We start from the raw sequence: 6000 nt of genomic DNA, 5'->3' as shown, positions 1-6000 counted from the left end.
ACCCTAAGGAAACTGTGGGGTATTACTTCTATCATCCAGATGATCAGAAAGTAATAGTATCCAAGCACGCAACCTTCTTAGAGAAAGAGTTTCTCGAAGAAACAGAAAAGGGAAGCATGATTGAACTTGATGAAGTTCAAGAATAAGAAACACCGATTGAAACAACAAAAGCGGTTGAGGAACCCGATGCAGTCCCATTAGATGAGACTCAAGTGACACCCATTCGTAGATCACAAAGAGTTCGTGAACTCCCTATTAGATATGGTTTTCTAGTGGGAGATGATGATGAGGTTCCCGTGTTAGACGCCGAACCCGAAAACTACGAAGAGGCTCTTAACAATCCAGATTCTAAAGCATGGCTCGAAGCCATGGATTCTGAGATGGATTCCATATACACCAACCAAGTGTGGACTTTGGTTGATCCACCCGAAGGGATAAAACCCATTGGGTGCAGGTGGATCTTCAAAAGGAAGACTGACATGGATGGAAAGGTTAGCACCTACAAAGCTAGGTTAGTAGCGAAAGGATATCGTTAGAAACAAGGAATTGATTATGACGAAACTTTCTCTCCTGTGGCTATGTCCAAATCAATCAGAATAATGCTCGCTATTGCCGCTCACTACGATTACGAGATTTGGCAAATGGATGTGAAAACAGCTTTCCTAAACGGAAACCTGCTTGAGGATGTATATATGATGCAACCTGAAGGTTTCATATCAAAGGATGCAAACAAGGTTTGCAAACTTCAGAGATCCATTTATGGACTCAAGCAAGCATCAAGAAGCTGGAACAAGCGTTTTGACGAAACCATAAAACAATTTGGTTTCGAACAAAATTGCGAAGAAGCTTGCATTTACAAGAAAGCAAGTGGGAGCTCAGTTGCATTTCTGATATTATATGTGGACGATATATTATTAATGGGAAATGACGTAGCTCTACTACAGTCGGTAAAAGTGTGGTTATCTGGTAACTTCTCAATGAAAGACCTTGGTGAAGCAGCTTATATACTTGGTATAAAGATCTACAGAGATAGGTCAAGAAGACTGCTTGGTCTTTCACAGGCTACATACATCGAAAAGGTGCTAAAGCGGTTTAGCATGCTTGAATCGAAACGAGGTAACTTACCCATGATACATGGACTAAAGTTAAGCAATCATCAATGTCCTAAAACCGAAGATGATAAGAAGCGCATGGCTGTAGTCCCGTACGCCAGCGCAATCGGTTCGATTATGTATGCTATGCTATGTACTAGACCTGACGTAGCGTTCGCGTTAAGTATAACGAGTCGTTACCAAGGTAATCCGGGAGACGAGCACTGGAATGCCGTCAAGAACATTCTTAAGTACTTGAGAAGGACTAAAGACATGTTCCTAGTGTACGGAGAAGGGGATCTGAAAATAGAAGGATTTTCAGATGCAAGTCATCTCATAGATGAGAACGATTTTAAATCCCAATCAGGATACCTGTTTACCTTGAATGGGGGCGCGGTCAGCTGGAAGAGTTCCAAGAAAGGAAGCGTAGCTTTCTCTACGACCGAATCAGAGTATATCGCTGCTACGGAAGCAGCAAAGGAAGCGGTTTAGATTAGGAAGTTCATTACTGAACTTGGTGTGGTGCCTGACATTGTAAATCCCATTACACTGTACTGTGATAATAATGGAGCCATTGCGCAAGCAAAGGAACCACGGTCTCATAATGCATCCAAGCATTACCTGAAGCGATACCACATTGTAAGAGAAATTGTGGCAAGAGGAGATGTGAGAATAAAAAGAGTACCTACTGAGGACAACGTTGCAGATCAGTTGACAAAGCCCTTAACCCAGAAAGTACATGATCGTCATCTAACTTCTACTGGGATAAGTTGTAGAAACAATTGGCTTTAGTCCAAGTGGGAGTATGTTGGGATTTTAGTGTCCTATAGACAATTGTTCTAGGATACAAACTTAATGTAAATGAAGTGTTCTTTATATCATTTGTTTTAATGAGATATGGTTTCATAACTATATAAAGGCAATCCCTTTTAAGAACTAAATAAAGTCTAATAAAAGGAAATCCGTAAGTTTGTTTAAAGTGATTATAAAGTGTTCATACAAGCATGAAGTGAGACGAAACTTGATAATAAACTAATAAACTTAAAACCACCCCAAGTCAAGTAATATGTTTAGGATTGACATATCACTGCTGAGACTTGCATGTAACAATGTCTTCTGTCGCGACAGAAAGCTGATCTCACAATCTTTATATATACAGATATCTGGACAGTTACATGGATCCAATGAAAAGAAGTTCATTAGGATTGGGGACCCGACTTGGGATAACAGGATGGGTAGATTCATCCTTGTCACCTGTTCATCTCATTGGTATTAATAGGTATAAGTAATCCTCAGACTCAAAGGAATGTTAATTAGTAATTCTGGATTACGAAATGTGACGCTTTGATCCTGTTGTAACACGATCCTTAACAGAGATGACTCTAGGGTGTGAACGGCAGACGTTGGGTATCACAGGAAGTAATTGCAGGATAGTTATACATTGGATTGAGTATTTATCACTCCCGATAAATGGGAGATATGTCCATGGATCGCTTGTGGAAGGCTTGACTCTAAATCCTTGCAAGGTGATAGCTTAAGAGTAAGAAATACAGATTTCACTTAACCTATCTTTTTGAGTTGACTCGGCCTGTACAAGTAAAACGAACGTCTCGCTATATGTAACTTGACATTATCCATAGTCATAAGATTCAGTTCAAGGATGTAGTTGATAAATGATCGAATTATACTGTAACTAATACGGAAAGGTCAACGACAGAATCGACCTGTCTTCTTATAGCTCTGGGGGAATGTTTCGGATTTGCCAATCACATTTTACGTACTCATTCCGTTATACAAAGATTAAATTATAATTCTGTGAAAATTAATTTAATAGTTGCATACGGCTAGAAGCAATAAGGACCTAATGGGTCACACATGAGACTTGGAACCAAAAAGAGAAACAGATGTTAATTAATTGATGGAAGCCCAACTGAGCCCAATAAGGCCCAGTTAAGGAGGGGGGCGATTTTATGTATATAAGATACATAAATAATTAATTTGATTTTATCAATTCTAATTAGATTAGGATTATGAATTAAATTAATTAAAGGATAAATAAGTTAGGAGTTTTAATTAGATTATATTACTCCTATTATTATCCTATAAGGTTACTAATATTATCTTTATATTTAAGATATAATTATAGATAATAAATAAGAATTATATTCCGAATTAAATTCTTATTCAGTAACCTAATTCTATCTAACTAGGGTTTAGATACAAGAGGATATAAATACCCCCTATGCAATTTTCGAAACACACAAGTAAGCCGGGAGAGAGAAAATTTTGACCCACACACTAGAGGACGAGATTATCCACCGCTTCCTTCCGTTCGATTGATTTTCATCTCTTTCTCTTTATCCTTGATCTTGTGTTGATTAATTAGAGACAATCTATTTTGGTTGTTATAAACGGTTGATTCTAACTTGATCTTCAATTGTTTTGTTTTGTGCTCGGGAACTCGAAGTAAGAGTTGTGGGCACTTCGTTTACAACGGTAGATAGAACTTCTGAAAGGTATTTCTTTTATCCCTCTTTATATAAAATAACGATTAACGGATCTTGGGTTAATGGAAATAGGTTAAATTTTTTATATTTCCGCTGCTATACGTTAGCCTATTTTCCTTCAACACACACACACACACACACACACACACACACACACACATATATATATATATATATATATATATATATATATATATATATATATATATATATATATGGAATAAAGTGCAAAATTATTCTTAACGTTGGCAGTCACGAGCAATTTTATCTCTAACGTCCAAAATGATTCAATTTTACCCCTAAAGTTAGCAACAAAAAGCAAATTCACCCGTAACGTTGGCAAGTTGGGCCAATTTGAAAAATAATTCAGTTGACTATCTCCTCAGTCATGAATCCTGTCGTTTACTACACTTCACATGTGCATCATTTTATTACTCATTAGTAACAAATCATAATGATATGAATAGATGTGATTTTTTTAAATTTAAAAATTATATTTATTTTGTATGACTTGGATAAAAAATCCAAATATTTCGTACAATATAAAAATATTAATCTCCCAATCTATTATTAAATTATAAAAAATGTGAAATATTTTTTTAGAACCAATTGATAGACAACTGTTGAAGAATAAGGAACAAAATATATGTTTTTTTATAATGATGTCTGAAATTGATCCAATATTAAGGTAACATTATTATTGGATGTCAGTGTTAGAGGTAAAAGTGTACCGTTTTAGACGTTTGAGGTAAAATTGCTTTTAACTGTCAACGTTAGAAATATTTTTGCATATTAACCGTATATATATATTTTAACATCAAACACCAACAAACCACATAATTTTGTTTTTTTTAAGTTCATCGACCACGGTCAAATTGGGATAAATTACATCCATGGTCACTAAACTTTACCCATTTCAATTCTTAATGGTATGATCACTGAATTTTACACTTTATAACACCGGTGACCACTCAACTTTAACAACTTCTCAAAATAGCCATTAACAACATCAAAATGAAAATATTCAAGAATTAAAGTTGTTCAGAATGACATTTACCATGAAACCATATTTTTTTATTTTCCAAAATCACTTTTTTAGCTTTTTCTCTCTAAAAATTCACTCTATCTACTAACCAAACAACACCTAAATGACCCCAAAACAAAAATATTCAAGAATTAAAGTTCCTTAGAATAGCATTAACTCTTCAAATTTTTTATTTTGAGACCATCAATAGTCATTTTGAGGCATTGAGTGACCACCAATATTAAAATAAATAAATTTCAGTGTTAAGAATTGAAGTTTTTTTTTAAAAAAATTAACCCTTTTAATTTATATGCATTAACATTGTTACTAATTTAATTTATCTTTGAGTACAAAAATTGAACCCCCAATTTGGAATCTTGGCTACTTACATATTAAAAAAAAAAGGAAAATATAGTTAAGTTGGTTAACATCAAACAATTATGTCTAGTTGGAAGGATACATTTAAACCTGATTAATAAATAATGATATGAAAGGGACTAGATTTAATTGGAGAAATGTAATTATAACATATAGTAATATGTCAATTACTTTGAAAGTTGAGTTTAAACCCACCTTAATCTGCTCCCCAATCTCTTTTATTTCTCAAATAAGTTGTTAGGTCAATGACTTGCCAACCATTGGATATATCTCTCTAAATCTTTCCTTCATCAACACTACAAGAATAGAGCAATCTCAATTTATTCAAGTGAGAATTATTTGGGAACTTACAGAGAATAATACATCCGATCAATTAAAAAATATGCATATTATTTTATGGAGATAATTCGTGTTAAGAAATAAATGCGTATAAATGATATCAATTGATTGATAAAGTATATTGTACTGAAAGTATTGTAAAATTTCTCAATTAAGTGTTTGATACGGCTAATATGATCAATTGTATTCAAATTGAGTTAGTAAATTTTGTAATAAGTGTCAATTGTTGATGTTGATACGTACTATTTGGACTGATTTGGTCATAAATGCTAATTTCAAAAATCAAATTATACCTAAAATTTATTAAGACAAATTGCGCTAATTTCAGACATTATTACAAAAAATACAAATAGGAAATTAAAAAAATACAAATATTTTGTTCCTATGCTCTGTATGAGTTGGTTCTAAAAATAATTGAGTTTTTTTTTATAATTTCATAATAAATTAGAGATTAATATATTTTTAAATTTAACAAAATATTTGGCTTTTTAACTTTTTTTTTTTGTTAAACTCGTAAGAACACGATATAATTTTTAATATTTCATTTTTTTTCTTCATGTGCATACATATTTATAATCTATTATTTTACATATGCAATGTAGATGATAATATTTAGACATGCAATGTAGATGATAATATTTAGACTGAGAAGATAATTTTT

This window comes from Euphorbia lathyris, chromosome 1, assembly GCF_963576675.1.
Source record: "Euphorbia lathyris chromosome 1, ddEupLath1.1, whole genome shotgun sequence".
Taxonomy (NCBI): domain Eukaryota; kingdom Viridiplantae; phylum Streptophyta; class Magnoliopsida; order Malpighiales; family Euphorbiaceae; genus Euphorbia; species Euphorbia lathyris.
The sequence above is the reverse complement of the archived record's forward strand: the minus strand, read 5'-3'. Positions refer to the sequence as shown.